Source organism: Buteo buteo, chromosome 2, assembly GCF_964188355.1.
Source record: "Buteo buteo chromosome 2, bButBut1.hap1.1, whole genome shotgun sequence".
NCBI classification, from domain to species: Eukaryota; Metazoa; Chordata; class Aves; order Accipitriformes; family Accipitridae; genus Buteo; species Buteo buteo.
Genome location: NC_134172.1, coordinates 63,637,720 through 63,649,112, shown reverse-complemented (window position 1 = coordinate 63,649,112; position 11,393 = coordinate 63,637,720).

Here is an 11,393-nt window from a genome sequence, read left to right as displayed (position 1 = left end):
GAAAGCCTCAATTGCTCTGCCTTCAGCTCTGACAAATCTCTGAAAAAGAATCAAGAAAGAGGTAATGTTCACACCACCACCTTTCTCAGCCGACTCGCTTCCGAAGCACGTAATTGCGCAACAGTAAAAGCCGGCAGGAAAGATGACATCTTCGCTGGGGACGAATCATTCATCTGACACTTTGGGATCAGGACACATCTTGACCCTTGGGCAATGGGTCTATTTGACGGTTGAGGAATGAATCTATTTTCTCCCCAGAGAGAAGAGGAAATGTATGGAACAGCCAGAAGGCTTCGAGAATTAACTAGCGGGTTAGGCATACTCTACGCATTAAGGAAAGCTTATCACCAAATCAGGTAAATGGCTGACGGTAACCCAGAGTTTGAAACTGCATGCTGACACCAGAAGAATTTACTGTTAGGCTACGCTCTTCTTCTCTGCACAGAAGGCACCTGTGAGAAAGCAACCTCAGAGAGCCCAAGAACAAGAAAACAATCATAAAAGGGAGGGATCAAACTAAGCAAAATCAACTGGAGAAATGTAATAGCAGGGTAGGGAAGCTATTCTTTCTCTCAACAGTGTTGGTACAGGAATAAGCGGATGCAAACTGACCACGATAAACGTAAGCTGGAAATGAGAAGGAAAAAATAAATATATACATATTCATGAATGATCTTTCCATCACGAGCAGTGGGAAAGGAAAGCCAGTGAGATTTAAGGCAAATTTTGACCACTCTCTAAAAGGGGACCGCTCCACATGCTGCATGCATAGCTTTGGTGAGTCTCTCCCAACTCGTCCACATATGCCTGTGTCTGTGTTAACATGCCCAAACATCACCACAGCCAAGTTCACCTGTTCAGGGCCTCTGCATTGCTTATAACCTGAGCCCCTCAGCTGTATCTGAAAACCAGCATCAAACAAAATGATTCTGAATATAGCCTAAGGCATGCTTAAGGCCATCGCTTCAGACTACCAAAGGAGAAATTGTATCTTTAGCCGCAGCTAGCGTAACATCAAGGCTCAAAAAGCAGCTGTGAAGGGAAGCTGTGTTTCTTCTGCAACGAGATCTAGCCTTCACTTCGACTCACCGGTCAGTGGCAGTCTTCATTTCCAGGAAATGACAGCGGAAGGTTACCACCTGACGCCACAGGCTGAGTAGACGGCTGCGTTCACCCCTTAGGTAGCTGTCATAAAGCTAAACAGGCAAAGACAAAAAGAAATGCCAATTCAGCCTTCGCTGCCACTGTACAAGCCTTTCAGAGAGGAGAGGGTACAACCGTCATCACCGGGTCTCCTTTAAGAACTATTCCAACGGGGGGGGGCGGAGGGGGGCAGGGAATGACGACACATCAAGGACTGAAGAGCCACCACAGAGGCATCCTCAGTAGACCTGCCACCTGACTGCAAAGAAGGGAACATCCACACCTCCCCTGCAGGCGCAGGTATCAACAAAGCAAACGGATCGCGATTCATCATCTCGCCTTGCAGAGGTGTCTAACAGGCTCGGTGGAGGAAGACAAAAACAAGCCCCTCCGAGACCAGTGTCAGATTTGCTTACAGCAGCCTATTGGTAAGGGAGGCCTGTCCTGTTCTTCTGTTGGCTACCCTGAATCCGAAAACACACAGACCTCTCTTGGGTCTCCACTGCTGCAGGCAGAGATTTAGGAACTATTAAAAAACAGACGAGCGTTCACGGGTCACTGCCCTACAGTGCCCAGCAACAGCAAGCATTTGCCTTTGAGAACGAGCAGTACGGTCACAGCACGCGGGCATCTTCCATCACCACAATCTGCTGACACTCCTCCATCTCACACCCCTGGCTTCTGCTCATCAACACCAATACATCCTCAACGGTGCCACGACTTTCACACAGCAAGTTCTCCAGGCCAGAAATAAAACCCATTCTCATTCCACCCCGGCATCGCGTCTGACATTCCCGTCGCCCATCCTTACCTCACGTTCACCGCGCCACTCGCTCTCCTTCAATTCCAGCTCCTCCCGGGCCCTCATCCAATCCACCGTCAGTTTTCTAACATCTTCTTTAAGGGCGGAATTAACCTCATTCGCTTCATCGAGGCGCTCCTGCAGGAGAGTGTTCACTTCTGCCAGATTCTCACACCTTGGAAAGGGAGAAACAGCAATGAGGTCACTGAACAACTGCTATCCACAAGCAGCGTCTCCGTGATTTCCCAACTCCCTCAACACTGACTTTGTTGTCAAACTGAGAGGCAGTAAAAGTGCTTTCTAGGATTAACTAAGATCTCGCTGTGATGGCATACTCATTTGCTTCTCCTTGCTTTAAGCCTTCTACTTCCCCCTACAATTTCCCTTTCCCCTTCTACTTTGATGATGCCCACAGTTCACGTCTCGCCTCCCCTTCGTGCTGTCTGATCACTGGAGGCATCGCCTTTCTCTAGCACTCTCCTGACCCGCTCACCTACTGAACCACAGGATAATTTAGGCTGGAAAGGGACCTTTGGAAGTCACCCGGAATAACCCCCCGCTCCAAACAGAGCCATTCAGCACACAACACTATTACTGCACCACAGAAAACAGACTGCGGACCTTTCTCCTTTCAAAGCAGCTTGACCAACTGCTCCCCTTGGGGAGACCAGGGAGCACTGACAGGTTTTCCCTCACTTCCACGAGCATCCAAGATACCAGGTATGAGGGAACGCTTCTTCCTTGTACCTTTGCTGCTCCTCTTCCACCCGAAGCAGTGCTTTCTCCAGGCTCTGCTCTTCCGTGGCTTCCCACCTGCCTGGAAGGGGTCCCTTCAGAAGAAAGGAAAAGTTTAGTCAAATTCTTGTCTTGCCTTCACTGCTGTTAGCATCCACCGCTTTCCGCTCCATTCGCTTGGGTGGCTCAGGAGCTCGTGGCTTCTTCCAGGCCTAACAGTGTCGTGACTATGGAGAGCAAGGGAGGGGAAGGGTGGCGCTCAATGCCACTGAGCTCTCCTCAGTCCCCCACTGTGGCACTCTCGCAGCTAGGTCTCCTTAGCTCACAACCGTGAGTGCTCACTTCGACTTGAAGCCTGGGAATGCTCTCCTACTCTCCCACCCTTTGTTCTTCCTAGGTTTACTTTAGCCGTGAAGCAGAAAGAAAAGCACACAGCCGTATGCTGAACGCCAGCATTCTTGCCTTGCAAAATGCCACGTTTCAACCCGTTCTTTTTCAGAGGCGGCCACAGAACCTAACAGGCAGTGTAGCCCTCTCCTGAGCCCTAGGACAAAACGTTACGCCAGCAATAAAGCACTCTTTCTCAAAACTAAAATCCCCCTTCACAGGGTTTCCTGCACCCGCATTTCTGGGACCGCTGGCTCCTCCAAGAACGGCAACTGGACAAAGCACTCGCAGGCAAACTTACAGCGCTTCTTTAAACCCTCAGGCAGCAAAATCTTGCTTCCCTCCGCCATTGCTTTGGGGAGCTTGCCTCGGCCCGCGGTAACAAACGCTACCTACCGACACGGTCTTTAGTTGGCAACCTGCACACTCACCCCTCCTGCTGCCAGCTGCTGCTCCAACTCTCGACACCGAGTCCGGTACTGCAGGACCTGGACGGAGACATAGAATGAAGATGAGCGAATGCAGCTTGTCACAGGCTCGGCTCCTCCCGCGTTAGCTCTTCTCCAAGTCTTTCCAGCCCAAGCACAGTGCGTTTCACAGCGCTGCCGATGCCGCCAACTACAAGTCGTTACGATACAGGGAAGCTTCACTTTATCTCGTACGGAAGAAACGGAGACGGGGCTTCTTTTACACGTACTGCTACCTGCTCATCCTAAGAGCTGCCTGCCTCGGCCCGGGGCCGCCCCAAACCCCCCCCGCCGGCTCGGCTCCTGCCTCTGGGACAGCCCCCTGCTAACAAAGGCGCCTGCGAGCCGGGCATCTTTCTTTCCGTACGGACAAGCCCTCACGAGAGGCTCGCCAGGGTGACAGCGGCAGGGCCGGGCGCCCAGCGGGCCGGGCCGGGCCGGGCCGGGCCGGGCCGGGCGGAGGAGGGCGGCTCCCGGGGCCTCCCCCGAGCTGCGGGCTCGGCGCCGTCCCGCCCGCGGCAGCGCCGGGGAACGCCCCGGGGAGGGCCCCGCTGGGGCCGCGCCTTCGCCCCCCGACATCGCCGCCGCCGAGGCCCCTCTCAGCGCTGCGCGGGCGGCCCGGGCACCCCGGCCCCGCCACCGCGGCCCGGCCCCGGGCAGCTCCCCGCCGGGCCGGCGCCCCCGCTCCTCACCTTCGCCTGCAGCTTCCGCACCAGCACCGCTTGCCGGTGCTGCGCCTCCTCCGAGCTCTGCAGCCGGCGCCGCAGGGAGGCCTGGCTCCGCGCCGCCATGCCCCCGCTCTCCAGCCGGGCTCCGCCGCCTGACGGGCCCCGCGGCGGGGGCTGCTCCGCGGCCTGCCCCGGCGGACCGCGCTCAGGCGCCTGCCGCGGCGGGCGCAGCGGCTCACCCTGCCGGCCGGGCGCGACCGGGCGCCGGGCGGGAGAGCCGGGCTCGCTCGGGGCCGCTCTGTGGCAGCGCTTCGCTTCTCGCTCCTCGCTTCTCGCTCCTCGCTGAGGGTGCGGCCTTGGGCTGCGGTGCTGCCGCGGGGGAGAGGCCGCCCCGGCAGCCGCTCGCTCCAGCGCGTTCCGCTCAGAGACCGTTAAGGGCCCCGCGGAACGCTGGGGGCAAAAAGCGCCCCCGGTGCAGGCTGGGAGAGAAGGAGCGCGAGGAAAGCCCCGAGGGTCGGGTGGCGGGGTCTGGGGCCACTGGGGCAAGAAGGGTGGGACCGCAGGGACCGTGGAAAAGGTCCATCGCCCAGGGAAGCCAGCTGAAGAGCTGGAACTCGCTACGAAAAGCTCCAACTTCAGCCCCTGGAGCCGGAGTTCCCGTCTAGTACGAGACCCAAGCATACAGAGGTGGAATGACTGAAGCTTTCGCTCCCTGTTGTGCGGCAGGAACGGGACAGACTGCAAGCAGGGGGAGAAACACCGGCATGGCAGAGAAAAGTGCAAAGTTACAGGACAACCAACTCTCTGAATTAAGCTTTATTTCACGAGCCCGTGAAGAAATACAACAAACGCACACGACAACCAGGGCTCGGGCCCCTTTGCCCGGGCTCCTCTCTTACGTGAATTCACTGAGGCACTACTCAAGCCACGAGGTTTCGTAACTTACAACCCGCAACACTTAAAGTCGTGGGCTTATGGTGGGGGGGGCGGGGGGGGGAGAACAAAAATAAAAAACCCACCAGAAAAAGACTTTGTTTTTCCCTAGTGAGAGTGCTCATCCTTCCTCCTCCGTCACCGCGCGGGCGTCCCCTGTATCACGCTGTGAAGCACAAAAGCCCCAGCAGTCCAGCTGCTGTGCAATCTCCTTCAAAGGCTTTTTGGCTAAGCTGCTGGTTTATACCTTCCAGCTTGGAAGTCTGGTCTATACCATTTCCAAAAGGCAGCAGATTCTGACAATACTGCCAGGCAAAGATGGTGGCTGCAGGAGACAGCCAGCTGCAGGTGCTAATGGCTGCATCATGGCCCTTTAGCTCTTTCTGGCCACCTGTGCTGCCTACCTGGTGCTCCCCCTTCAACCCAAAGGCACTGCTCCCAGCATACATCAGGCCTTAGCGTGAGCTGGGCTAGCCAAAATCTCAGCAGGAGTTGAGTGAACAGTCACACTCCACCCCTTGGTGTAGTCAAACATCTAGCGAACCCGCTGCTTCGGCGAGTGGAGGTACCGTTACTCCTCTTGCCTCGCCTCCAGGGATCTGAGGCAGCGCCAGAGCTTACGGCCTTCGGGCAACCGTTAGTCTCCTATTGCTATGCTGGGCTAATCACGATCCCAGTATCGGACCGAGTCGGAGACCTAAGCACAGCCTGGACGCTTGTTTTATCAGTGTAAGAACGTACATCCCAGCTCCTGAACCCTATCGCATCCCTTGACAGCGGTACCGGCAGTAGCAGCAGTCGCCAGGCTCCTCTTCCACGTGCTTTTAAGGGTCTGGTACGCCCTGGTCTCCCTGAGGAGGTGAATCTTTGCAGGTGTTCAGGGCAAAATGCCTGTAAGATTTATACGAGTAAAGTACACGGTGCTCAGCTCTGGCAAGTGAGCCGAGCATACCGCTGAAGCCACCAAGTTATACCTTAAGGGTGTTTTCACCAGGAAGCCTCAGCGCCTGAAGTTCTGTTGCTACAGATAACGGATTGAACCCCCTTCCCCCTGTGACGGTTGTGTCTGCCTGCACTGTGGACCTACTCCAGCAGTTCGGCAGGAAAACGAAGGTGCTCTGCTCAAAGAATCGTCCTCAAATGGCTAGTTGGATTAAAACGCTTCAGGTAGTACCAGAAAAACCCCAGTCCCTTTCAGATGTTCACATGGAGAAGGAGGGCATCTGGGAGTGCCTCTTCCCCTCCACCGACTGGAAAGGGGCTTGGATGGCTTTCAGGCATTTGCACTGTCGCGTCTAAGCGAGGTTGGAGTCTTAAGCTATGCAAAACAGCAAAAATCAATGGAGGGTGATGATATAGATTGAAATGTCTCTTACCTGTGTTCCTCTGTCAGCTTCACCACCATGGGCAAAAGTTCATATAGCGCAAATACACCAGGCAGACCCTGGTCTCCCAGTAGCTCGGTGGCTATCTTCTCATGTCGTCTAACTGAAAACGGGTTAGTCCTTACCACCTAGCAGGAAACAAACACAGCAAACGTCCTTTCATTAGCGAGGAACAGGAAAGGCTACTAAACCAGGAGTTCAGTGAACCGTATCAGTGTAGCCCTGCCCACTCACTTGTGGGGGGCCTGACAGTGCTTACAAAGGGTCCTAAAAAAAGCACCATCAGGATCGAGTCTCTTTTTCCTACAGGCTATCAGTTAAAGCCCCAGCTAGCCCCAAGAATGAGTGATGCATCAGTCCCCGGGCCGGGCTGTTTTGGTCTCTGCTGGCAAGTAACGGCACAAGCTGTTCCTCTCGACCTCAACCCCAAGTCCACCTCATCTTCCACCAAAATGTAGTCCACCCAAGCATGCTTCAGGAGACAGCACCGGTAGGAGAAAGCCACATCTATATGCAAGAGCGAGAAAAACGGAAGTAATACAGAAAGGCAGGAGAGTGCCAGGGCTGCAGAAGGACACAGATTGCCCATCTTTATATAAACGAAGATCACCCTGCAGCATGCTCCTGCACCCTGCCATTCTTCTAACCATTGCCCATACCAGTCCTACTCTTACAGCAAATCAACTGCGTTTCTGTAAAATGACATTACCTTCCCCTATTGACATTATCCCTAAAATGACATTAGTATCCCTAAAATGCCATTAGTATCCCTAATAAGCTATCTGACCAGGAAGGCCAAGGCGTGGCTGGAACTGAACCTGGCAAGGGACGCAAAGAATAACAAGAAGGGCTTCTACAGGTATGTCAGCCCGAAAAGGAAGGTCAAAGAAAGCGCACCCCCCCGATGAGCAAGACTGGCAAACTGGTTACAAGGGACAAGGAGAAGGCTGAGGTACTCAACAACTTTTTTGCCTCAGTCTTCACCGGCAGCCTCTCTTCCCACACCTCTCCAGTGGGTGGACCGCAAGACGGAGACTAGGGCAGCAAAGGCCCTCCTCCAGCAAAGATCAGGTTCGTGACCACCTGAGGAACCTGAACATACATGCGTCCATGGGACCTGACGAGATGCATCCCAGAGTCCTGAGGGAACTGGCCGATGGAGTTGCCAAGCCGCTCTCCATGATATTTGGAAAGTCACGGCAGTCGGCTGAAGTCCCTGCTGACTGGAAGAAGGGAAGCATGACACCCATTTTTTAAAAAGGTAGAAAGGAGGACCCTGAGAACTACCGACTGGACAGCCTCACCTCTGTGCCTGGGAAGGTCATGGAACAGATCCTCCTAGAAGCCATGCTAAGGCACGTGTTGGACAGGGAGGTGATTCGAGGCAGCCAGCAGGGCTTCACCAAGGGCAAGTCCTGCCTGGCCAACCCAGCGGCCTTCTAGGATGGGACGAGTGGACGAGGGAAGAGCTACAAACGTCGTCTATCTGGACTTCTGTAAGGCTGATGAGATTAAGTGAGATCATCACCCCATCCGACGACTTCAACAGGCAGAAGTCGCTCCAACACGTCACCACGTCCTCCGCAACTACATTATCTGCACAGAGCAACTAATAATCCCCCAACGCATTACCTCCAACACTGATACGTTAAAATCGTTTAAGACAAAGATTCTCAACCTTTTCCACCTGGTGACCTCCTTTACCGCAGAAGAGTCACCTGGCACGGCTCTCCTTTCAGCTTTCAGGAACTCTTCTCAGCTCCCAGCCTAGATCAACAGCTCCTCCCAAAGGAGGTTGATGGGCACAGCAAGTAACAGAAATTAGTTAGCCCTCTAGTTAAAACGGCTTGGGGGCGGGCCGGGGGGGAAGGAGACGGCAACACTGACTCTCAACAGCGTGCACTGCAAAAACGAGCAGAGCAGGAGAGAAGAGAGAAATACTCCGATCCTTACAATGAAAAGACACACAGATTCGGACAGAGCAGCACTTAAAACTCGTACCAAAAAGGGGAAGAGCAACAGCTTTGCCAGTGTGCTTTCTAGGCCATATAAAATGACTCCCTAGCTAGCCAAAGGGCTAAGATATGGACAAGCAATCATTTAAAGCGCAACAGAGAAACAAAAAGGCAGGAACTAACCACTAAAAGGAAAAACACAGTGGCATGCCCATATATGTTAAGCGAGCTCTAAAGCAGCATGCCAGGTAACAATGCTGGTTAGAGTTAGACTCTTTCCCACTTCTTAAGGGAACAGAAAGGTCATTTTAGGAGCAACCAAAGCTATCCAGAAGTGCACTCGAGGTTTACATTCACAACATGTTGACATTCAAAGCTGGGTAACAAGTTTTTGTTCTTAATCGGTCCTGCGCTTCTTTTCTCACACCTGATGCACAGAGAAGGCAGCGTACCACGAGGCTGTTTTGTTCCTTCTGCTGCAAGATCCCAACAAAGGCGAATACCTGGAAGGATAGGGGGGTGGGAGAGGGCAGGAGAAACGTACATTTGGACAACATACCTCAAAGGAGGTTAAGTAACCTCCTTTTTTGTTTGTTTCGGAAGACCGTTCACGCATATTCACCACTCTGCATGACTAACCAACAACTGTCACATACTTACACCTCCTCACAGATGGGCCTCTGAATCCTTCACGCAGCAGTTTCGATCCACTTTGCCACACGCTACAGCCCTGGCGGGGCTTCTACAACAGCATGTTTCGTGGTATGGAGAAGCTATGGAAGGTACGGAGAGCCTCCAGGTGGCTGCTTGACAAACATTAGGCATTGCCAGCAACTGGTACGACTTGAGCTCTGACGGATTACAGCCCAGTGACTACTTTGGGACAGAAGTTAAGAACGAGCTCACACAAAACACCCTTTGTGGAAGGAATACTGTACAGGCCATCCGCCACAGGATTTGGATCTCCTCCACACTGAAACGGTGTCCTCCACTGATGGAGACTGAGTTTTCTTTCTTTGCTTCTCTGGGTTTTTTCTGGACCAAAGAAAAAGCCGAAGCCTGGAATCATGAATCTCTCAAGATGGAAACACCTCTGCGGAAGGACGCAACTTGACAGATGGGACAGACCAAGTCACTACAGAGACAATAATAGCGAGGGATAGTCCAGAACCTATGGGCTACCACGGATCCCTTCTTACAGAAGAATTCTTTGCAGGTAGGAGGAACGAGAAACACCAAATGACACCCGTTGTTTGTGTGAGCGATAAATGCCTGGTCTTTGCTCCCGTAAGGATGCAAAGCCTGCAGCAGAAGTGAGAAGGCAAAGCCATAACCAGGTTTCATTCCAAGACGGCTCACGGAACGGTGAAATAATTTACACAGCTCCCCTCTGGACACCAAATAACCCCAGAAAAGATTCCGTTTGATGAGATACAGCCTTGGTGCTGCTGCAAAGGTAGCGCAATTTGCGCTGCCCTTAAACAGGCACGTGCACAAACTATAGACAACCTAACTCTGCACGGTCTGAACAATCGTGAGCGCAGCTTCCAAAGGCAGACCAAAACCACAACGGTCCTCATCATTCTCTGAACACGGGCCCAGGAGGATTTCATTGCACAGACCTTCACAGACGCTTTGGAAAAAAACACGCGTGCAACACAACTGTATTCATTCAAGCGCTAAGAAGATACAAAAAGGTGTAAAGGTTCCCGCACGTCCTCCGACTCTGCCCCGTAACAGCTCTCGCAGCGATCCGCAGCCAAAGAACTGGGATCAAACACTTTTTCTTCTTCTTTCCCCAGCTCTAAGACAAAAGAGGATGCAAAGCGACGAGGCGTGACTAGAAACGCTATCTCGGACTCTTGTTCCGTTCTGCGCGCAACAACTGTTCCACACACGAACGCAACGATTCTGTGTCGGAAGCTGCGCGTCCTGCACCCAAAGCCCACCTGAAACGGTACGCGCAGAGCCTGTTGAGGTGCGAAGTAAGACCAAGAAGCAGAGTGGCATTTGTCATCTCAAACGCACCCTCCAGAGCAAGAACCGGCTACCTGTAAGCCTCGCTGGAGCGCTGATCAGACGTTACTTGCCTAAAGGCTTTGTTAAAACATTGTCTACTTCAGACAATGTCGCGCATAACAGGACCTGTTACACAAACAAAATTTTAAATAGCAGTCAACGGCAGTCAACAGTGCACAACGCAGAATCCTGTCCCAAGACGGGTAGGGAACACGGTTATACCTTGTCGTGAAACGAGATCAGAGCGAGAGTCTCCCGAATGGAAAACTGGCACCCAGTCCTCCAGGACGACAATGCTGACAAGGCACACACGTTAACCCCTGCTCACTAGAAGTCTCCAAGGAATTTCGACCTGCTTCGTGACTTAACGATTCTGACAATGTCTGTGCCATGTGCGTGCTGAACGCGCAGCCGCAGTACGGCTGGGGCACGAACTCATGGAAATTCATGGTCTTACGTGCAGAAGGCTGAAGAGGGACAAAAACATTGGCTCTTATTATAAGAGGCCCCCTTAAAAGCAGGCCGTTTCAACGCACAAACCCTGAAGGACAGGACCAAGTCTCTTGCCTAACAAAAGCCCTCTAAGGCTCGCTATCCAGGCACGGCTGCACTACCCTCTATAAGCCTTGAAAAGGTGGCTCCTTGGATCACTAACGCTGGGGAAGGGGACAAGGTACATAGTCAGACACTGCTGAGGGGATAAAACGATATCAGGGCCCTGTCTGTGGAGACCGGGGGGTCTAACAGGCGGACGGAAGCGAGTATTAAACATGTCTGTATTTCGTACGAGCCACAGAAAAAAAAGAGATTTTAACTGGAAACCATGAAATGGGCATCAAAATCAGTCATGACCCTTATTTCTTTAATCACATACTCTACGGCAGTGACGCTCAAGCAAA